Raw genomic sequence first — 25,018 nt, forward strand, 5'->3', positions numbered from 1 at the left:
CTAAATTGAAGGTAAGAATAAAAGGCTCTGTTGATAATATACTTTTTCCTCACCTGCATCAATCCATACGTTTATTAAATACTTTTTAATCAAACTCTGGTCCAAACGCATCTGGAGTATTCCGTCCAGTCCTCAGGAGGGATGTGTTGGAGCTGGAGAGAGTCCAGAGAAGGGCAACTAAACTAATTAGGGGATTGGAGGACCTTGACTATGAAGAGCGTCTACAATCGCTCGATTTATTCTCCCTGGAGAAGAGACATCTGAGGGGGGACATGATGGCAATTTATAAATATCTTAATGGGGATCCCAGCTTAGAAAAAAAGCTGTTCATTCGAAGGGATTGCATGAGGACTCGAGGGCATACAATGCGATTAGAGGAGAAGCGTTTTAACCTCAGGCAACGCGGGGGGTTCTTTACTGTTAGGGCAACAAGATTGTGGAATTCTCTACCACAAGAAGTGGTTTCTGCGGGTAGTATGGTGGCTTTCAAAAGACTCTTAGACTTACATCTCAAGGATCAGAACATTCAGGGGTATGGGAGATGATTACAGCCACACATACCTACACAGGTTGAACTAGATGGACTATTGTCTTTATTCAACCTCACCTACTATGTAACTATGTAACTATGTAACTATGTAACTATGTAACTATGTAAATGGGTAAGGGTTTTTTTTGGCTGTTTGTCAGTTACAGCTAACAGTGGAGTAAGAGGTTAGAATAAATCTTTCAATAGATAAAACTGTTTTGGTTACAACTCTCATACATAGCATTTCCTCTCACTTACTAATTTTTCTATGAGACAGGAAATTAGTTTGAATCTTGAACCATGCACATTGTAATCTGTTTGCACAATCTCTGTACAATCTGCTTTAGAAAACTATGTTTCTCTTTCGTTCATTGACAGACACAGCTTCTCATCTTCATGACTGTAGGGTATGCAGCCCGCTACAGGAGTAGGACACTAGGCAGAGAAAAGCCTTTGCATGCCTATGGGGCAGTCCCTGGGGTATGCTCCCACTTCCTGCTATAGGTATTCTGTTTTTTTCTGTCTAGCCAGGAGCAAGGACCTAGCAATTTTTACTTTTTGAATGGAATTTTTTCCTTCTTTTATTATTTTGTTCCTGTGAGAATCTACTATCAACTGCCAGACTAGGTGACGAACTGGATATTCTAGATCCTTAGGGTCCTCCCAAGTCCGGCCAGCTGTCTGCCAGGAGGAACGCTGTGACTCAGGCCGAAGTCAGTTTGTATGCGATCTCGCGGGACATTAAACTCACAGGTCAGTCCCCGTCCAGTAGGGCTATGTCGTGGCCGACCGAGGCTTCAGCCTGAGTCACAGCATTCTACCTAGCCGACAGCACCCACATTACAATGGAGTGGTGTCCTGTCTGGAGCGGTGTCCACCCTGTTCCTGGTGTGGTAAGTAGCTGTCTCCCCTCTACCTCTGGTGGGTTTTGGGGCAGACGTGGGCCCCTCCCTGGGATGGTTGAACCCCTCCTTCCCAATCAAGTCTCCCCTCCCCCCAGATCGGTGCCCCCTGGGGCAGACATACCTTTTTGAGGTGATTTGGGGTGCGGCATTGGCGATGAGGGTAGGGGGGGAGCAACCTGCCGACACCCAAAACGATCACTCTTTGCGGGGGATGAGCCTGGCTGGGGCGCCTTTCTGGGCCCCCCTCCCTGTTGGGACCAGCTTTTTCGGCCTTGGGACCCCCCCTGAGACCCCATGGGAGCTGCGGTTAGCTAAACATTTTCTTGTTGCCTGGTTAAGCTACTGATTGGTGGCCATGTTTGTGTAGCCTCAGTGGCCATTTTCCTTTAGTTTCCCATTGCTATGCTGGGCCTTGTGGTGCGAACAGCCCAGTGGGGTGTCCCTTACAGTGTGTTTTTTACACTCGTGGTGCAGATTCCCTCTCCATTCATGGAGTCACTGAAACATGTTTCACCACCTGATCCACTCTCAGAGGACCCTGGGCCCTCCGGGGCCCCACAACTGACTGCACTGATTGCAGTCCTGGAGTCCTTGGGGTCCAAAGTGGAATTGGTCCTGGGCAAACAGACTACCAAAAAGTGTCCCCCGCCTTTACCTGCTGGAGGCCTTGACCCACCATATGTTCTCTGTGGCTGGGTCGGCACTTAGGCCAGTGTTTGCCATCACCCTGGTGTCACAAGCTATCACTGAATAGGCAAAGATAAGAATCCGGGACCTTGAGGAGAAACAGCTCCCTTCTGAGTTTATGGAGCTGGCGGATCAGGGGTTTTCCAAGAAGTCTTGATGGAGCAAACCAAGAACTGGGTCTGCCAGGCCTGCGGACAAAAACTCAACCTCACGAATGGGCACCCTCACCCGTATCTGGGGTGGGGGGGACATCTTCACTGTTTTTCGGACCCATGGACCTCCCTAATTCAGGACAAGTGGGACCACAAAGTTGTTCGATCCAGCTATAAGATCGGGTTTCGATCATACCCACCAGCGAGGTTCTTTCCTTCCAACCTGCACTTATCCCCAGATCGCTTACTGGATCTCTATGGGAGAGAGCAAGACTTGTCTCAAGGAGTGATTGTCCCGGTTCCGATATCAGAATGCTTTTGAATGGTTTCTATTCAAACGTGTTTACGGTTCCCAGGAAGGAGGGCAAGGTGCGTCCAAATCTGGACCTCAAGGCGCTGAACTGCTTTGTGCGGATACAGAAGTTTCAAATGGAGTCCATGTGCACAGTGGTAGCATCCCTACATCCGGGGGACTTTCTCGCATCCATCGACATCAAAGGCGCTTACCTTCACATTCCCATTTGTATAGCTCATTAGGGGTTCCTCCGCTTTGCCGTGGGCAAGGAGCATTATCAGTTTGTGGCGTTACCCTTTGGTCTCATCTCCGCTCCTCAGGTCTTTACAAAAGTGTTGGCCCCAGTTTTAGCATTACTGCATCAGCGGGGGGATCGCGATACTGGGGGTACCTGGACGATCTGCTCTTGCAAGCAGAGTCTTTGTCTGCCCTGTTAGCCAACTTGGAGATCACTCTGCAAATGCTGAAGAAGTTTGGTTGGATTCTGAATTTTCAGAAGTCTGCTCTAGTCCCGTCCATTAGCCTGGAATATTTGGGAATGACTCTGGACTCGGCCTCCTCCAGAGTGTTTCTCCCTCTGGCAAAACTTAAGAAAGTGCTGGAGGCGATTCGGCTTCTGCTGTCCAGCAGACGGTCATCTCTTCGGACTTGCATGCGGGTGCTGAGTCTGATAGTGTCTACTTTCGATGCAGTTCCATTTGCAAAGTTCCACACATGATCTCTGCAAAAGGAGATTCTTGTGAAGTGGAACGAGGATCCTCAGTCTCTGGAAGATCTGATCATGTTGAGCCTGAGGACAAGGGGAACCCTGGTTTGGTTGCTTCGCTCTCTGGCACTTCTTCAGGAAAAAAACCTTTCTTCCGCTGTACTGGAAGGTTTTAACCATGGATGCCAGCCTATCTGGGTGGGGAGGCGTCCTCGGCACGGATTGTGTTCTAGGGGTCTGGACCCTGGAGGAGTCCAGGCTACCGTTCAATGTACTGGAGCTCCGAGCGATCAGGCTTTGCCTGGATCATTGGACAGTTCGTCTCCAGGGATGCCCGGTATGGATTCAATCAGACAATGCCATGTCTGTGACCTATGTCAATCACCAAGGGGGCACAAGACGTGTTCTGGCGGCTCGGGAAGTAGCCGGAAATTCTAAGGTGGGCAGAAAGCTTAGTTACAGCTCTCTCTGCTGTACACATTCCAGAGGTGGAAAATTGTCAGGCGGACTATCTGTCAACAGGTGTTGGACCAAGGAGAATGGTCACTTGATCCACAGGTGTTCCGTCACTTGTGTCTCCGGTGGGGGACTCCCGAGGTGGACCTGTTGGCCTCTTGCCTCAACAGGAAAGTTCAGAGGTTTGTGGCACAGTCTCAGGATCCTCAAGCTCACGCCACAGGTGCCCTAGAGGCTCCTTGAAGTCATTATCATCTGATATATGCCTTTCCTTCTTTCTAGTTTTAGTGGCTCCAGACTGGTCTCGCCGGTCTTGGTACGCTGATCTGGTATGGCTGGCTGCTAATGTTCCTTGGATACTCCCTCTCAGGGAAGATCTTCTGTCTCAAGGACCGATCTTCCATCCTGCTTTACAGTCGCTGGTTTTGATGGCTTGGCTGTTGAAAGTCAAGTGCTGAAGGATAGAGGGTTGTCTGCTTCAGTGATTACTATGCTTTTAAAAGCTAGGAAATCTACTTCCAGGAAGATTTACCATCGTACTTGGAAGATGTGCATTGCGTGGTGTGAGTCTCTTGGGGTTCACCCTCCCTCATTTTTGGTGATTCGGATCTTGGTTTTCCTCCAGCAAGGGATCGAGCAAAGTTTGGCCTTGAGGGCCTTGTAGGTTTTACCGCCAATATGTTTATAATATTTGTAATACGTTACTTAACCTCCTGATAGGCTTATATCAACCTCATGTTATTCAAGAAAAGGCCTACATAAATCAGAAAATATATGTACTGTTTGCGCATGTATATCTCAATCATAGAAATGGTTTGGAAGTTACCATTCCATTAATCCCTGGGGGGGTAGTTGCGTTTAAATGCTCGATCCATAAGGATTCTCCTTGTAGAATGTGGAAAAAATAAATAAAATAAATAAGAAAAAAAAACAGGTCCGATCATGCCAGTAAAAGACCTCCATTCCTGAATGTATATGTAACCAAAAAAGAAGATTGCCAGTGGGACTTTAGGTGAGGTGAACACTATTGGCCAACCATAGTATAGTAGGTATAATGACAAATTTATTGAAATTACAATAAATATCATATAAATTAAATTATATCATAATAAATATAATATATCATATCAATTTAAAGTTCCACTGGCAATCTTCTTTTTCTGGTTACTCGTTGTAGAATGTGTTTATCCCAGTTACCTCCACGGCGGTCTGGGGGTATGACCTCTAAAAAAAAGAATTTAATTACTGAATTAACATATGTCCATACAATTCTGCTGCTTCTGTATCTACCTACATGTTTCTATACAGATGATCACTGTTTCTTGTTACAGAAAAATGTTTATTGTCTCACCTTTGAAAACTCCTGAAGAAGCGGGCAACTGCAAAACATGTTGAGTGGGACCAGCTGTGCTTCTATTGGTATCACCATATAATATCACCATATACTATTGGAATACAATTTTTATTGTATTAATGTTTTGTGCTATGTCATTATTTTTGTAATAAAATACAGTATATTGTTTTTTTTTTATATATGGTCTATAATGTATCTATTGGTACCAAGAAAATCCTTCAGGCCCGTACACACGATAAGAAAATCTGTAGGGAAAATTCGTCCGACGACCGATCTGCCGATTTTCGGATTGTTAGTATGGTGCTTTCAACAGCCAATTCAGACTTTTCGGCTGACAAAATCCTGATGTGCAGGCTATAAAATTTTTGCCGTCCGTAATACAACGTCCGATTTTCGTCTCATTAGTGCAGATTTCGACGGAAAAAAAAATCTTAAGAGCAAGACTAGGCATGCTCAGAGACGAAAGAACACATACAAAGCAATCCAACACATGACATCACTTCTGAAGTAGAATTCTGTCCTACGGGAAAATTTGTATGAAAATAACCTCTTCACTTTCCACAACAAACTAGCATGCCACAAAAAACGGACGACAGATCGTTTGATAATCTGATCGTGTGTACGGGGCTTTAGTCCTTTGCCCTTTGCCTAGCTTTTTGTAGGCTCAGCTTCCAGAGTTTTCCTCTTTAAAGCACTAACAGATGTAGAAGTAAAAAAGGGGGAGAGAGGAGAAAAATTAGATAAAACAAAATATTCCAGAAATTCAATGAGCACAATATTTCCAGAATGAGGAGTGTATATTACTTTGACATCCAAAAGGAAAAGCTTTAAGTGTGACAGCAAGCCATAAAAGAGGCCCTGTTGGTGAATAGTTTAATGAAATTTCTTAGGGGAAAATGGAGCAGGGAGTCTAAAATGCCTTATAAGCGTTTAACCTTTACATTTATCTATTATGAATTAATTACATGTATTTAAATGCTGAACCATAAAAAGTCTTAGTGTGTAATGGAAGCAGTTTAGGTATATTTTCTGAAAGAATATTTTGAAATTGGCCACAATTATAGCCGTGACCTTTAGCTGTTCTGTGAGATGGGCCGGATGGTGATGTCATCAGAAATGGTCGCTGCAAAGTAATTTAGAGGTGAGATAATTAAACAGTGGCTATTTAAGTAAGAGGACTAAAGCCTATTTTTCAGCAAAATATAAATTACATATAAAAGCTTTAAAAAAAAAAAAAAAAAAACCCATTAAACATTTATAGTATCAAATACTTGTATTGGACACAGGAAGGAAGCTTATTTATAATATTGATTTTTCCCTAATGTTTTGTACTTGTGAACATGATTAAGGACTACATTTGACATTGGTTCCAAATGAGATTACTAACGTTTGTCACTTTTTTCAAAAGTAGTTCATATTTTGAAAAAAAGGAATGGTAATATGAACTAGCATACAGGATATATATATATATATATATATATATATATATATATATATATATATTGTGATGTTTGGGGTGATAGCTCCAAGGGATCACGTGCACAAGCCGGGTAAACTTAAACAAGAAATGGTTAATTTTCCTCCATAACAGAAATAAAGCTTCCAGCAGCAAACAGTTCAGAAAATAGGCATAACTTAAAAGTCCGCTTAACTTCAGCATAAATGGTAACTTATAATATAATACCGGCTTTTGGCAAGGGTTTTACCCCAGGTATGTCGTCCCAAGCAGCAGCTTGTCTCCAGCCATCATGCAGCATACAAGCACACTTGTTTTAGCAGCTCAGTCTCCCAGGTGTATCTCCAGCTCCTACTCTCCACCCCCACTGACACTACTTCCTGTCTTTAAGAGCTGGTCTCTCTGGGAGAGGGCTTAACCCTTGCCTTCCTGTGATCCCATACTTCCCTTAAAGGGACCACAGTCCAAATATTGGTGAAATGTAACACCCATCCAGGACCCAACCTCTATGACCTCCACATACCCCCCCCCCCCTCTGCCTCAACGGGAGGTGTTGGAGGCACCATCAGACACCATACAATGCACTCGGGAGAGCCCATCGGCATTTTGATGCTGTCTCCCGGGCCGATGCTCTACCATAAAATTGAATTCCTAGAGGGAAAGGAACCACCTGCGACAAGACAGCACCAAATGCACCAAAAACTGCAGTAAAACACCATGCTCCGCTCCAAAAAAAGTTCTGGATCTTCTTTGGGGCTATTGTCGATTAAATGGGCTGCCCTATGCCTGATGAGTAAAAACACTGCAAAAATCCCCCCCCCCCCCAAAAAAAAAGCATGCTGGAATGTACATTGGTTTTGCACAGAGCAAGCCCAATCCTCCTCTTATCGGGACCCCTGCCTGGTTTTCTGGCTCCTCCTTTCTGCCGAGTGCCCCACAGCAAGCAGCCTACCATTGGGGCACCTGAGCTGAGCCGCTGCTCTGTGTGCCCATTGAGACATGGAGCCTCGGGCTTAGCCCCGCCCCCTCTCTCTCCTTGTTGGCTCCCTGTCTTTGATCTCAGCCAATGAGGAGGTAGAGTCCTGAACAGCCATGACTCCCGTGCAACATCCCTGGATCAGGTGAGTATTAGGGGGGCTAAGTAGGGCTGCTGCACACAAAAGTTTTTTTTTTTTTTTTATCTTAATGCAAGGAATAGATTAAGATAAAAAAAAAAAAAACCTTCTGACTTTAAAACCACTTTAAGGTTTTTTGGAAGTCAAGGGTTGGTGAGATGCCACAAAAAGAAAAAAATGTTACAGCAGCTTGGATGGCCAGGGAATTTTTGGGGGGTTATTGAATAGTTGAACTGTTACAAAACTTGGGGCAATCTGAGGTATGGTGCTTTCACTTGCTTGGTGGCTCTCTGAGGACCTAGGTCACCTGGGAAAAAGAAAAAAATGTAGTAGTTTGCTACAATCACGGTAAAATCATGCCACGATTGGGGTGCCATTGGAGTTATGGGGATCGCAACTGCATCCTGTGATTTACGCTGATTTGGGATCGCGGGCAGAATGGCGGCAGGGCAGTCGCTGTAAATCTGTGGGGAAAATGTGAAATGAGGAGAAGCTCTGCTTTCTATCATCCAATCATGTGCAATCAAAAATTCTGTTTTTTATTTTCCTTGCATGTACCCCTCAGATCTACATTGACTGCACTTCCAAGTGCACTTGCAGTGCACTTGTAATGCAGAGTGGATTTGCCTTTAGTAAATAAACCCTTAGTCTTACTTGGGTGTACAGCTCATAAGACAAACAAGGCTCCAACAATATTAAACCATTTAGTGATTGGGCTCTTGTCACCTGATAAGGCCATGGTCATAGTGCTCACACCTGACATGGCTAGTTTGGTTCAGTAACTGAAAGATTGTCAACAGTGAGATTTCGGTCTGCATGTACCAACTGTTTAAAGGTAGGGTCTGCCAAGGCTAGTAGGGCTATATCTAAGGTGGAAGATACTGAGGTCCAGCCTGACGTGTGGTTTTTCTATTGTGCTCAAGTGGAATCAAATCATTTCCGGGTATCTCTGCAAGTGGCGAGCCACTCCTCTGCTTCCATAATCTCACCCACCTTCCCGAGCCACTCTGCTTCACTCGGAATATGTGAGCTTTTCCAGTAGATAGGTAAAAGACGCTTGGCTAAGAAGGTGGGGGAGAGCACTACGTTTATAATAAAAAAAAAAAAAGGCATATGGGGGATATGGAAGAGAAAATATTTTTGGAGAGTTGGGAAGTGTAACGATCAACCGGCACCCCGACCGGGCACCTCTGTTAATGGATGCTCCTAGTGCTTCCCAAGCTCCAAGCACTCCACCAGACACCGTAACCGCCTCAGACCCCATGAACTGCCGCAGCTTGGTTAGGGTCTCACCATCTCCTACCCACCCTGGACCTACGACAAGGCTCCAGGTTCCCGCAGGTGAACCTCTTTCCCCAGAGAGGGCAGCAGGAACAAGCTCTACACAAGCTCTTATAAGAGCTTAGTGATTATCCAAGGAAGTATGGAAGACCATAGCAATCCCTTGTAGCATATTCTCCCAATAAGAGACAGGACTCTAGATTGAGGGGGAACTAAAGCCTAGTACACACGCAATGATTATCGGCTGGCCTATCGTCCGTCTTTTGTCCAGAGTGGTGTTTTGTTGGTTGGAATGTGCCTAGACTGCACATGAATTTTCTCGCCCGACAAAATTCTACTTCAGAAGTGATGTCATGTGTTGGTTTGCTTTCTTTGTGTTCTTTCTTCTCTGAGCATGCCCAGACTTGCTCATTCAATTTTTCCCTGGCGAAATCTGTACTGACTGCACGAAAATCGGCCGTGTTATGACGGCGGACAAAAATTTTATAGCCTGCACACCGGATTTTTTTCGGCCGAAAAGTCGGAGTCGGTTGTCGGAAGCATCATACTAACAAGCCGAAAATCGGCAGATTGGTCGTCGGACGAAAATTCCCTGCCGATTTTCGACGCGTGTGTACGAGGCTTTACTCTAACCTTATTGAACAAGAAACAGACTTATATACAATTTCCCCCCACAAGGTTACCGCCCAGGTGGACCTTATTGAGGACTAGACGTGATATTCACAATCCAATAGAAACAGGGTTTTACACTTCCATACAGTGTACACAAAAATATACAATGTGGGACAATCCCCCCACCCCCTTAGCATCCAATCCACATACATATATACATCCCATAATAAGTTTCTCTTAAGGCAGACAGACAGAACAATGTGAGGTCATTATAACATTTAACAATGAGACAGGGGCAATCCACATCCCCCCCAATACATAAACAATAGGGAAAACCTGTCTGACATTGAAAGATATGTAATACACACATTATTTAGGAATTACAGATTTCATGGCAATGGGAGATATGGCCATATGGAGATATTGCTGACAAATATGACTGTCCCATCTGAAGCAATTTAAACCATTAATTATCTGTTTTTCACTTCCAGTGACGGTGAATACCTTCACATATCTTCCCCCCAAAGGTAGACGAACCAGGTACCAGACCTGCAATCGGTCTGTGCCTGAGTTATTAGGGTAACAAGTCCCAAAGAGTCAATCCATCATGGCAGCTTCCTTGACAAAGTTCCACATAGTTTGTAAGTTTGTCTTGGCAAGGTGCATGGAGCTCTAATAGCCGATCAGTCTGTGAAAGTCTGGTTTGGGCAGGCCAGACTGGGCTTCTTAAGCACCCTGTGTCCCTAAGAGACACAGGGTGACTTATACATAAGAGGAGCCTAGTAGGCTGAGAGAGGAACTTTCCAACCTCTCTAAGGTAGACTGTGTTCCACGGGCCCTCCCAATGTCTGCACCCACCCAATACCCCAAACAAATTATCTGGAAAACAGTGTTACTCACCCAGCCAACCTCTGCCTCTCTTGAAGAACATACCCACCTCTGGGGATAAGCGTGGACTGGCCCTTCTCCTGGGAGTCCTTTTAGGAGACAGGGTGGTGGGGCTCATTTCATCAGGCTGTTGGGGATCTGGGCCGACTGTCCAGCATCCCTGGGGTATACAAGTGAAGACTGTAGTCCGATCCACTATCACAGGAACTCCATCTTTTGTATGTTGAGGGCAGAGGCCAACCACACTCTGCTCTGTTGCCAGCTCTTCTGCTGGGTTGGGATCATCATTCTGGGGCACCAACTGCTTCTGGGAAGGGGAGTCAGCTACTTCATCTAACTTACCCTAATCTGGCAGTTGGGACAACCTTTCTCCAGTACTGTCTCCCAGAGGCAGAGATCCTGGCTGGGGAGGAAAGACAGTTTCCTCCACTCTGACTAACTGTTGGAGAGGGAGAACAGCAACCTCCTCTCCCTTCTCACCCTCGGCCTCCGGAACTGCCACAGGTGCGTTGACTCTCTGTCCGGCTGTCAGCGCTTCAGCTGGGTTTGGGTCGGCGAATACTACCCCCAGGACCTGGTTGGAGGTCTGCTGTCTAGAGGAGGGATTGCCTACCTCCTCCTGGTATTCCTGCGGGGTAGGTTGGGGATCTGGACCAGCCATCCAGCATCCCGGTAGGTCTGGTGCAGAGACTTCAGTCCCATCTCCACCTGCCATCGGTGGGTCTTCACAGTACCACCAGTGTGTAATGTCTCTCCAACTGAAGGGTTGTGGGTCTGGATCTGCCACCCAGCACTCCGGCTCTGCTTGCAGGGTAGATTGGGGTGGAATGGAGCAGAGCAGGCATTGGTAGTCCTGCTCCAGTTCCCACTCCATTCTGACCAGATGAATCAGGTCTGACCCCAGGTCATCCACTCTGGGGAGACCCAGTAGGGCTTCCCTGGTGTCGTTGATTTCCCAGCGCTGAAACTCTGCTGGACATCCAAAGTTCCTCTCCTCAAAGGCCTCCCACAGCAAGCCCAGGCCACTATAGTCCTCACCTTCCGGCATATTGTCGTTAGCCATCCAGTGGTCGCGCTGGGTGGTGTACCACTTTAGTGCCCGGTAAGCTTCATCCAGCCATGACTCCTTCCAAATCAGGTCCCACAGCTCCGTCACCCACTCATCCAGGGGTTGCTCTCCTAGGAACAGTAACCGCAGGTTAACGTATACCTGGAACCGCTGTTCTTCACTGGGAATGTTCTCTCTCCGCCTCCACTGCACATCCTCTAAGGCCTCATGCTACATTTCCTTTCGAGTGACATCTCTCCAGTCCAGTATGGCTTCCTCTGATACAGGCCCATCTAGTTGGGCCAAGTGTTTCTGCAACCTCCAGAGAAACTCCTCCTCATATGGGGGCGCTGCATGGGTGTTAGCTCGCTCCATAACGTTACCGGTGTCTCCGAGCTGCTTCTCCTCGCACTAAGACGCCATCCCACTGCTTACATAGTTACATAGTTAGTGAGGTTGAAAAAAGACATCAGTCCATCCAGTTCAACCTATGATGTGAGTGTGTGTTTGCTTTTAACCGTACATTGTATACCCCTGTATGTTGTGGTCTCTAAGGTGCCCATCTAATAGTTTATTGAAACTATCAATGCTCCCTGCTGATACGACTGCTTGTGGAAGAGAATTCCACATCCTTACTGCTCTTACAGTGAAGAACCCCCTGCGTATTTTAAGGTTAAACCGCCTTTCCTCTAGTTTTAGTGAGTGGCCACGTGTCTTATTGTATCTCCTTTCTCTGAATAGTTTGTTCCTTATGCTAGGGTTGCCGGTACAGTATTTGTACATTGATATCATATCCCCGCTCAATTGTCTCTTCTCCAGAGAGAATAGGTTCAGTGCTTGTAGTCTTCCCTCAAAGCTAATGTCCTCCATTCCCCTAATTATTTTTGTTGCCCTTCTCTGGACTCTTTCCAATTCCGGTACATCCTTCCTGAGGACCGGTGCCCAGAACTGGACAGCATACTCCAGATGTGGCCGGACAAGAGTCTTGTAGAGCGGGAGAATAATCGCTTTATTTCTGGAGTGAATCCTCTTTTTTATACATCCCAGTATTCTGTTGGCTTTGCTTGCAGCGGCTTGGCATTGCATGCCACTGCCAAGCCTGTTGTCTACCAGTACCCCAGTCTTTTTCCATCCTAGACTCACCCAGAGGTTCCCCCCTAGTGAGTAGCTTGCTTTCTGGTTTCTGGCCCCCAAGTGCATTACTTTACATTTTTCAACATTAAACCTCATCTGCCATGTAGTTGCCCACCCCGTTTTTTTTTTCAGGTCCGCTTGTAAGGTTTCCACATCCTGCATAGAAGATATTGGCAAGCTTAGTTTAGTATCATTCGCAAATACTGAGATTGTACTAGATTTCCCCTCCTCTAGATCATTTATGAATAAATTAAACAGGATTGGTCCCAGGACAGAACCCTGGGAGACCCCACTTTCCACACCCGCCCAATCCGAGTACTCTCCATTAGTCATCACCCTCTGGACTCTCCCCTGGAGCCAGTTCTCTATCCAGGTACTCACCTTATGGTCCATACCTACCTTCCTTAGTTTGTACAGTAAGCGTTTGTGGGGAACGGTGTCAAAGGCCTTTGCAAAGTCCAGATACACCACATCCACAGGCTTTCCTTTATCTAGGTGGCAGCTCACTTCATCGTAGAAGGTTAATAGATTGTGTGGGAGATTTAGCTCGGTGGCGGGTATGGATGACCCCTTTGGGGGGTGCGTTTACACAGGGAGATAGCCGAGAAGTGGTTGCAAACACCAGTTTGGTTTATTCTTGCAGTTTACTTCACACAAGTGCAAGCCTCAAAAACATCAAAATAAAAATAAAACACAAAATAAATCCTTGCCACTGTGGGCGGCTACCTTCTCACACACAGGAACCTACCTAAAGAGTCTGTCTCCAACCTACTGTTGGGCAAACTTTGCTGATCCTACAGCAGACACTCAATAGTCCATTTATTTTCTTCCACATAACAAATGTCCATTGAACATGTCCCTTTTCCTCTTCACATTGAACACATTCCTTTGTTTGTCTCTTCACATAGCAACCATTCCTTTGCTTGTCTCTTCACATAGCAAACAGTTCAGTTATTTCTTTTCACATAGAAATAGTCCCAGACCTCACCTTGAGTAGTCTTCACACTTTTTACCCTCCTCAGCGCACATCACTTCAGGAGGTCTTCTCCCATGCTCACACAGCGTCGGGAGGCACACATCTGACTGTCCTCCTCTTCCCAGCTTCACACAGCGTCAGGAGGCAGAAATCCTTCTCCCAGGCTTCACACAGCGTCGGGAGGCACACATCTGACTGTCCTCCTCTCCCCAGCTCACACAGCGTCAGGAGGCAGCAATCCTTAGACTTCCTTTGGACAAATTATAGAGGCCTTAACTTCCTCATTCCGAACAGCTGAAGGCCTTTCAACTTCCTTAAGCCAGTCCTGGCTACCTTTGCAGCCGACACCCTATAGTAATTGGTGAATTTTCTAAACCAGGTGGAAATGTATCTCCTGTCTGTGACTACATCCACAGATTTACCTGACTTCCTGTCACATACCCCCCCCCCTCTTGTTTCAACCCTAGGGTTGGGACACAGTTTTCCAGGCACGCATGTGTCAGGCACTGCTCTTGACTCTCACTGATAAGCCTCCTAGTATCTTCCCTCCCCAGTTCATTAACAACTGCTAACGTTTGTTGAAATGCTTGTAGGGGTGGCTCTTTCTTTAAGTCCGTTAGCTTGTCTATACACCCTTGTTTTGGCTGATCCTCTCCATCTTCATATAGCCAATTCTCTGTATCTTCAAGCTTCAGGATGAAACTGTTTCTGTCATCTTTATTGACAGATTTCTCATAAATGTCACACAGTTTGTCCCTCATCTCATATACCCATTCTTCAACTGCATTTTTGGCATCATTTCGCTCCTTCTCAAGTTTGTCCTGCATAACCGTCTGTCCTATCCACCATGGAGGACCGTGATCCATAGGCAACTCAATTGTGCTAGTTTTAAAGTCTTCACCATTCTTGAGCCGCCTCTCTCTGCAATCCATAAATGATTTCCACAAAACTTTGAGAACCTCTGCTTCACTTGGCTTTGTTCCAAGAAATGCCTTCTTGAGCTTGGCTTGCTCTAAGATGCTGTGCAGAAGGCCTTCCATTTGCGACAACAGGCTGTCACACACTTCTTCAAAGTGACCCCTGTTCATTTTTCCAGCGACATCATCAACTTTCCTTCCACCAACATATGGGTCAAAGGCAACAACACAGTCTATTACAGATTTCTTCAATGCACTTTCTGCTGAACTATTTGACCGCTCAAGGTCACCTAGTTCCTTTTCTTTATCTGAACTCCACATGGAATGTATCTCAAGATCACGATCAAACTTCTGCCACCTGTCTTTTACCAGTTCCATTTTGGAAATATTCCCTGAAAGGCACTTATTCATTTGCTTCACGTTTTCACCAACAGCCTTAGTTTTCTCCACTAGGTGGTGTTTGCTTTTTTCTCCAAGCTTTATATCACTTGCTTTAGTTTTCTCCACTAGGTTTTCAGCCTGAACTGAGAAATCATCACATTTCTTACACAGCTCCTTTGTTTGCTGAAGTTCTAATGATACATCTTCCAGTGCTTGAAGTTTTTGAAGGAACTGTTTATTCCAGAGGGGGGATTCAAACAACATGTCATCAAATTTCTGATGCTCACTCAGGACAGACCCCAAAACACTGATCCTTTTATAAACTGCATTAGGCACACTATCCCCTCTTTGGGACAGATCCTCTGTTGCCTGTAATGCCCCGTACACACGTGCAGATTATCTGCAGACTTTTGTCTTCAGATTTACCTTTTCTATGTAGTGCAAGGGCCTGCCGGATTGCATACAAATTGAAAGTGTTTAGGTTTGACCTCATATTATATGGTTTTGGTAAGTCTGCAGACAAAAGTCTGCAGATAATCTGCACGTGTGTACGGGGCATTATTCCTCTTCAAGTTCCTGCAACAGAATCTTCATCTATTCTACTTGCTGTTCTAAGGCTCGCTTAGACTTTTCTAGCTCCTGAATGCTTTTCCCAACATCATCCTTGAAGCTGACCAAATCTTCCGTTTCTGTACACAGCTGTTTGTTAACTCTTTCAAGTTCAACGTTATACTCTAGAGCTTCCTCCAAGGAGCGAGCCAAGAACAGGGCTTTGCTCTCTTTATCACGCGCCTCCGCTTCTGCACGGTCGCGTTCTTCTGCATATTTTGCAGACACAGTCTTCTCCTCACCAAGCATCTGATCCAACTTCTTTTTCACCTTTTCAACATTTTCTAATGAACCAACGCTTTCTTCCATGCGTTTTTTCATATCCGCTATCTGAGCTTGCAATGTTGCGACTTGCTCTGATAGGTTTTTCTTTGCTTCCTCCTCCTCTTTTAACTGTTCCAGGAAGCCATTTTTCTCATCTTCCATTTGTTTGAGCTTTGTGCTAAAACTCAGCCTTTGACACCTCTCTTCCTGTAAGACTTCCTGAGTGTTTGCAGCTGCGATTCCAAGATAGAGAAATCTTTGGCAATTTCTCTAGATTTGCTGTCTGCTTGAGAAAGCTGATTTGTGACATTGTCCAACTCAACCTGCAGTCGGTTTGCCTTATCTGACAGCTTAGCACACAATTGGTCACCTTCTGACACCTTGACTTGCGATTCCTGCAGCTGTGCCTCTACTTTTTTTCTCGTGTTCAGAATCTCCTTTTCCCTGCATAAGAGCCTTCACCTCATTGGCTAGTTTCTGGGAATGAGAATGTAATTCTGCCACACAGGCTTCTTTCTCCTTTAACTGCTGCTGGACACGTTGGACTTTATCTTTCCAACTTTCACAGTCCGTACGCAATTCATCTAACACATTGCTCAAAGTGGTGAGCTCACACACAGTACTCAGTAATTTAGCCTCTCTCTCATTTTTCTCCTTGTCGCTGAGAGACAATGTCGTTTTCAGAGCGACATTCTGTTCCTGCGCCTCCTGCAGGTCTATTTTGGTAGCTTCCAAAGACTGAAGACTTTTTTTCAGCTGATTACGCAACTCCAACATTTCACCCATACTTTGCTTCTGCAAAGTCTGAATTTCACTTTCCTTTTCCATGAGGATGGTATCTTTCTCCATTATAGTCTCTCTACGTTTTTGTAACTCGGAAAAAAAAAAGAGCAGTGGATTCTTCCCACTGTAACACTTGTGCCTGCAAGTTTCTATGCTCCATCCTAAGCAACTCCAGGGCTCGTTCCTTTTCTTCTATTTTCCGATTCAAGGCATCCAACTCAGCCCTGCACACATACTCGGTTTCCTCCAAACCGATGGCCTTCATTTGCTGCTGGCGTCTCTGTTTCCAGCCTGCCATGCTCTCTTGGTGAGCTTTTTGTTGAGCTGCAAAGCTCCGCTGAAAATCCGTATTTGCCTCAGTGTTTCTCTTTAGCAGATTCTGTTCAGGCATGGATGGGGCTCGTTCAGATGGTAGCATCCCCTCCATCCATAGAATCCGGTCTCTCATTTCAGCTATATTTGCATCTTTCAGGCGTTTTGATCGCCCCATCTTCAATTACTCCACAAAATTTTTTTCACAGTCCAGCAAAAAATGTTGAGACCACTGTCTCTTTAAAGCCAGTAGCTTTTCTCTCTCTTGCAGGATCTCCTTTCCTGCAGACACAGTTTGTGCAGTCTCATGCACCAGACAAAGTTCATCAAAAATGTTGAGACCACTGTCTCTTTAAACAAGTAGTTTTTCTCTCTTTCAGGATCTTCTCTCCTGCACACACAGATTGTGCAATCTCATGCACCAGACAAAGTTCATCAAACATATGCACTTCTTTGCAGGGATCTCTGCTTCTGCCCAATGCATACCTCCACCATATGTGGGGTTGATTTAGCTCGGTGGCGGGTATGGATGACCCCTTTGGGGGGTGCGTTTACACAGGGAGATAGCCGAGAAGTGGTTGCAAACAACAGTTTGGTTTATTCTTGCAGTTTACTTCACACAAGTGCAAGCCTCAAAAACACCAAAATAAAAATAAAACACAAAATAAATCCTTGCCACTGTGGGCGGCTACCTTCTCACACACAGGAACCTACCTAAAGAGTCTGTCTCCAACCTACTGTTGGGCAAACTTTGCTGATCCTACAGCAGACACTCAATAGTCCATTTATTTTCTTCCACATAACAAATGTCCATTGAACATGTCCCTTTTCCTCTTCACATTGAACACATTCCTTTGTTTGTCTCTTCACATAGCAACCATTCCTTTGCTTGTCTCTTCACATAGCAAACAGTTCAGTTATTTCTTTTCACATAGAAATAGTCCCAGACCTCACCTTGAGTACCGTATTTTCCGGTGTATAAGACGACCCCCCTAATTTTCAAGTTTAAACATAGGTTTTGGCCTATACTCGCCATATAAGACTACCCCCCTTCCGAAGCAAGGAAACACCATTGAAAAACATCAGATTTCTCATAGATCTCCAAGGTACCCAAAGTGCTATAATACATGTAATCTCTCATAATATCTCCAAGGTACCCTAAGTATAAGTATTACCAGTAGATGTAATCTCAAGACACTGGCTGTGTGGGAATCCTGTACTGGTATACCGTATGTACTGTAGCTTCGGCTACATACAGTATACTGCGCTGAGCCAATCACAGTGAGCGATGTATTCTATTATTGAATGCAAAGCCTGCTCAGATTGGCAGAGTAAGAGAGGCGGGCTGATGTTACTCCGCCAATCTGAGCAGGCTTTGCATTCAATAATAGAATACATCGCTCTCCCCGATTGGCTCAGCGCGGTACACCGTATGTAGCCGAAGCTACAGTACATATGGTATACCGGTACAGGATTCCCACACAGCCAGCGTCTTGAGAGATTACATCTACCGGTAATACTTATACTTAGGTTACCTTGGAGATATTATACTCGGCGTATAAGACGACCCCCCATTTTTGGGGGATTTTTTTGAGGTTCAAAAGTAGTCTTATACGCCAGAAAATACAGTAGTCTTCACACTTTTTACCCTCCTCAGCGCACATCACTTCAGGAGGTCTTCTCCCATGCTCACACAGCATCGGGAGGCCTTAACTTCCTCATTCCGAACAGCTGAAGGCCTTTCAACTTCCTTAAGCCAGTTCTGGCTACCTTTGCAGCCGACACCCTATAGTAATTGGTGAATTTTCTAAACCAGGTGGAAATGTATCTCCTGTCTGTGACTACATTCACAGATTTACCTGACTTCCTGTCACAATTGGTTTGGCAAGAACGATTTTTTATGAATCCATGCTGATTAGTACAAATAATACAGTTTTCATTACTACAGTCTTGTATGTGGTCCCTTAACATTCCCTCCAAAATCTTGCAGACTACAGATGTTAGGCTGACCGGCCTATAGTTACCCGGGATACATCTCGCTTACATACTGCTGCCACCAATGTAACGGATCAACCGGCACCCTGACCAGGCTTCTCCATTGACGGATGCTCCTAGTGCTTCCCGAGGGCTCCAAGCACTCCACCAGACACCGTAACCGCCTCAGACACCATGAACCACCGCAGCTTGGTTAGGGTCTCGCCGTCTCCTACCCACCCTGGACCTACGACAAGGCTCCAGGTTCCCGTGGGTGAATTTATTTTTCCCCAGAGAGGGCAGCAGGAATAAGCTTTACACAAGCTCTTATAAGAGCTTAGTGATTTTCCAAGGGAGTATGGAAGCCCATAGCAATCCCTTGTAGCATATTCCCCCAAAAGGAGACAGGACTCTAGATTGAGGGGGAACTAACTCTAACTTTATTAAACAAGAAACTGACTTATATACAGTTTTCCCCCACAAGGTTACCTCCCAGGTGGACCTTGTTGAGGACTAGAAGTGACATTCACAATCCAATAGAAACAGGGTTTTAAACTTCCATACAGTGTACACAAAAATATACAATGTGGGACAATCCCCCACCCCCTTAGCATCCAATCTACATACATATATACATCCCATAATAAGTTTCTCTTAAGGCAGACAGACAGAACAATGCAAGGTCATTAACATTTAACAATGAGACAGGAGCAATCCACATTCCCTCCCAATACACAAACAATAGGGAAAACCTGTCTGAAATTGAAAGATATGTAATACACACATTATTTAGGAATTACAGATTTCATGGCAATGGGAATAAATCTTCATATTTCTATATGGAGATATTGCTGACAAATATGACTATCCAATCTGAAGCAATTCAAACCATTAATTATCTGTTTTTCACTTCCAGTGATGGTGAATACCAAGGCCATCCAAAACATGTTTACGAACCATTATTCAAAAAGTTTGAACTAATGGGCAGTCCCACCATATGTGGAGGAAGGTTCCCCTGTCCAACACCAATCTGAGATCGAGGGGCAGATTCTGCCAAGAGTCATGGGTACACGATACCATCTGGATAGTAACTAATAATTATTTTCCTGCACTTTGGACTCCACTAAGCTAGAGTGTGTCATATGATACAAATGCTGCAGCTGTTTTTTAGTGAACTCACACGCTCCCATTCTTTGATGAAGTATGGTTTGGGGGTAGATTTGGCTGCATCTAATATTTTGTATAGGGCTGAGATAATATGAGGCAGGGGATCTTGTGCCACCCGTAGGCGTTCAAACTCCATAAGAGTGGCTCTAATCTGCGATTCATGATATTTTGAAGCGATAAAATTCACTAGCTGGAGGTGCCTTCAGAGAATCAAAAGGGGAAACTGCCATAACATTCCCTAAGGGTGACCATTAGGACTATGGTATGGCCTTCTATGAAACGCGCCAAGCTGACAATGCCGTTGTTCGTCCAGGTTCTAAGAGATGCCAGCCGATTATCGTGGGTAAACCAGGGAATCCCCCCACTGGGGCTAGCAGAGATGTTGGGGGAGCAAAGGTTAAAGACCTTTTCAGTCTATCCCAAAGTCTTAACGGTTGAGTGGTCAACAGGCACACCCAATCAGATAAACTTCTGTTGAAAAAAGACACAAGTCCATCTGGCTCAACCAATAAAAAAACAAAAACAAAAAAAAAACAGTAAAGAAAACCCAACCATACAATCCAATACACACAATCCAGAGGAAGGTGAAAAAACCCCAGCAAAGCATGATCCAATTTGCTACAGCAGGGGAACAAAAATTCCTTCCTGATCCCCCGAGAGGCAATCGTATATTCCCTGGATCAACTTTACCTTTACATATTAGTACCCATTTATATTATGTACACCCAAGAAAGAATCTAGGCCTTTTTTAAAGCAATCTAGCGAGCTAGCCAGAACCACTCTGGAGGGAGTCTATTCCACATTTTCATGGCTCTTACGGTGAAGAAACCTTTCCGTATTTGGAGACAAAATCTGTTTTCCTCTAGACGTAAAGAGTGCCCCCTTTTCTGTGTTGACCTTAAAGTGAATAACTCAACACCAAGTTCACTATATGGACCCCTATGTATTTATACATGTTGATCATATCCCTCCTTAATCTCCTCTTCTCAAGAGAGAATAAATTCAGTTCCTCTAATCTTTTCTCATAGCTGAGCTCCTCCATGCCTCTTATTAGTTTGGATGCCCTTCTCTGAACTTTGTCCAGTTCCCCAATATCCCTTTGAAGAACTGGTGCCCAAAACTGAACTGCATATTCCAGATGAGGTCTTACTAATGATTTGTACAGGAGCAAAAGGATAATTCTCTCTCTGGAGTTCATGCCTTTGTTAATACAAGAAAATACTTTGCTTGCTTTGGAAACTGCAGCTTGGCATTGCATGCTATTATTAAGCTTAGTGTCAGGGATACAGCCGTACTGGCATTTCTGGCAGTACAAGTCATGGACGTTCCTGGCTCAATCGACACAGCCCTCTGCTGGCCCGTCAGGGAAATGGCCGTAGGAGAACTGGCAACATTGCCAGTAATAGCAATGGTCGTTCCAGCCTCAATTGACACTGCCCTCTGCTGGCCTATAAAAGGTGGCCATAGGAGCAGACTCATTGCTGGATTATCTCTCAGCTTCCTGTGTTCTTGTGCTTCCTGTTTCCTGTTTGGACTTCCTGTTGTCACCCGGCTTGTTTCTGAACCATCTGATCTCCTCCTGGTGTTTGACCCTCGGCTTGCCTCTCGGACTTGGCTCTTGCTACTACCTGCCTGTTTTCCCAGTGTATGACCCCGGCTTGCCTAAGGACTCTGTTTCTGCCTGCTCACCTGTGTATGACCCCCGGCTCGTCCCTGCTCTGCTACTTACCTTGCTCTTGGACTGATCACCAGTGTTTGACCCTCGGCCTGGCTTTTACTACTCCTCCAGTTGCCTGCCTTACCCAGAGTTCCTGAAATCATCTGGTGTTCACCACAGGCGACCTGTGCTACTTGGGACGCTTCACCTCCTGTACCACTTCCAGGGGTGACTCGCACTGAGCTGCAAGGGAAGCCCTCTCTGCACTTCGGCCTCCATCCAGATTGTGACACTTAGGATCCACCAGAACACCCAGATCCTTCTCCGCTATGGATTCCCCCAGTTCTACCCCCCCTAGTATGTATGATGCATGCATATTCTTTTTTTTTTCCAATAAAAAGCTTTTATTGAAAATTAGTTGCAAACAATAACATCATAAAAAAGAGCAGTAGTAAACACAACAATAATGTTTGAAACATGAACATAGACAGTGAAAGCATAGGGATTTCTTTGTCTACAATGAAATTAAATATATCAGAATGAAAATATCAAACTGTAAAGTGCAGTCAGCTTATGAAGCGTCTATGATCGCATCAATGGTAACTCTTGTGAGACACGGATGACTGAGGCAGATCCGGTCCCACTGAGTGGCCGAGATGGCCAAAAGAAGGAAGATGCAGAATGGAAATATAAAGGTAAAGGTAGAAAGAGGGAGAAGAAGAGGGTAAAGGTAGGGAAGGAAGTACTAATAGTATCACATAAGTTGTTGACTGGGAGCATTTGAAAGTCAGGCGCCAAGTATTGGAAGACAGAGTCTATGGATATACAAAGGGTACACATTCAAGAGGAACTAGGTGGTGACCAGTATTTTAAAATCAGAGGATAGTGTAAACATGAGCCAAGGTCTCCATAATGTGTGGAAGGAGTGCTATTTTCTTTTTTAATGGCCAATATTTCCTCCATTTCATAAATTGAGTTCACTCTATCCACCCATTTTTTGATTGAAGGATTAGCTTTAGAGTTCCAGTGCAATGGGATAATAGATTTGGCTGCATTAAGCAAATGTCTCGTCAAGGATCTTTTGTATTTCTTATAATAAAAATTGTCATGAAGCAGACAACTGGTGCATATTCTTAGCCCCCATGTGCATAACTTTACATTTATCAACATTAAACCTCATTTGGCACATAGTTGCCCAATGAAACAGTGCATTGAGTTTGGCTTGTAAGTTGGAGACAGCCAGTAAGGAAGTTATTCAACTGCAAAGCTTGGTGTCATAATCTTAGACCATTCAGAGTAAGAATCATTAACCACTACTCTCTCTGAATTCCATCTTTTAGCCAATTTTCTATCCATTTACAAACTGATCTTTCCAAGCCTGTACACTTTACCTTACATATTAGCCGTGTATGGGGAACTGTGTCAAACGCTTTTGCAAAATCCAAGTATACTACATCCACAGCCACCCCTCTGCCTATCACATGGAAGAGGATGCCCAAGTAAAAGGGAAAGCCCATTTCAAAGCTGAGGACAAGGTCGGAGATATAGTAATGGGTAAGATTTAGGATTTGGCGAAGTTGACCTTAAAATTTGACACGTGGCTATAAGCTGCCAGTTCCTCCATCAGGTGAGGCAACGAGATAGTGGGGTTTACCACATGTAAAAGAACACCATCCGCCTAAGCAGAGAGTTTATGTTCCACAGAGCCCATGAGGACCCCACTAATGTTCTGATTAGCTCGTATATTTATGAGCAGAGGTTCCAAGACCAACGCGAACAAGGGGGTCAAGAGTGGACAGCCCTTCCTCGTGCCATTCCGGATAGGGAACACCGAAGATAGGCAACCATTCATCAAAGTGTCAAACTAAACATACTTGTGGTATATCCCCCGCGCTAATGTGGACTGTAATTTAGTGTGGTGATGAAAACAGCTGCTGAGGACAAGGTGATAGATGAATGGATATATATATATACTATAATGGGGGCTACCTACAGCACTTGCTGACAATATACATATGTGCTATAATGTTATAGTTCTTTAAAAAGTTCAAATAAATCATAATTCATATAAATAATATATTCAAAAATTCAATAAAATTGATATGTGCATCAAATTGCTTGTGCAAATATGCAATAGTAGACAATTTCTATAAGTGCATACAATTAACAATACATATAACGTGCATATAATGAATAAAAAAGGTGCAGATGCCTCGATAGTGCTCTATAGAGTCCATATAAATATATAAAGGTGACTTTATTGATCACAGTTCAAAAGGAATGTTCCTTGTGCAAAAACATAAATCCAGTATGAATAAAGTGCGGGTGCTCAATGCGGATCTCCAAATCAGCCTTGTGACATATGAGTAGCACCGATCACTCTCCACTGTGATAGAGGTATAGATGGATCACTTACCAGATGTAGTTGATCTTAGATGCAATATAGCATTAAGACCAAAATATGCTTGATTGGCCACCAGGGCCAGGACAGGTACCCACTTGTGGTATGGTCGTGACGTCACGGGAGCGAGTGGAACGCACGCCCGAAATTACCGCTCTCCACTCCTAGTTCCGTTCGTGAACGATCACTGAATACTGTATGCACTGTTTTTACTTGCCAATAACCCAAGGAGGGAAAATAAAAGGTTTTAAAAGGTATTATACCATCTGGAGTTTTCTCTTTACTCTTGCCATTGCCTGACGCTGGGAGAAAGAAAAGGTGGGACCTGTCACAATCCAAGGAATGGAGTGACCATACCACGAGTGGGTACCTGCCCTGGCCCTGGTGGCCAATCAAGCATATTTTGGTCTTAATGCCAACTAAAATGCCAACTACCAACTACATCTGGTAAGTGATCCATCTATACCTCTATCACGGTGGAGAGTGATCGGTGCTACTCATATGTCACAAGGCTGATTGGGAGATCCACATTGAGCAACCGCACTTTATTCATACTGGATTTATGTTTTTGCACAAGGAACATTCCTTTTGAACTGTGATCACTAAAGTCACTTTTATATATTTATATGGACTCTATAGAGCACTAACGAGGCACCTGCACCTTATTTATTCATTATATGCACTTTATATGTATTGTTTATTGTATGCACTTATAGGAATTGTCCACCATTGCATATTTGCATAAGCAATTTGATGCACATATCAATTTCATTGAATTTTTGAATATATTATTTATATGAATTATGATTTATTTGAACTTTTTAAAGAACTATAACATTATAGCACATATGTATATTGTCAGCAAGCGCTGTAGGTAGCCCCTATTATAGTGGCTATATCAATTCAACCCTTCACCTTAACCTGTGCAGTCAGGGATGTATACATCGTAGAAATCCAAC

Source organism: Pelophylax lessonae (genome assembly GCF_965119305.1).
Source record: "Pelophylax lessonae genome assembly, chromosome: 7".
In the NCBI taxonomy this organism is placed as follows: Eukaryota; Metazoa; Chordata; class Amphibia; order Anura; family Ranidae; genus Pelophylax; species Pelophylax lessonae.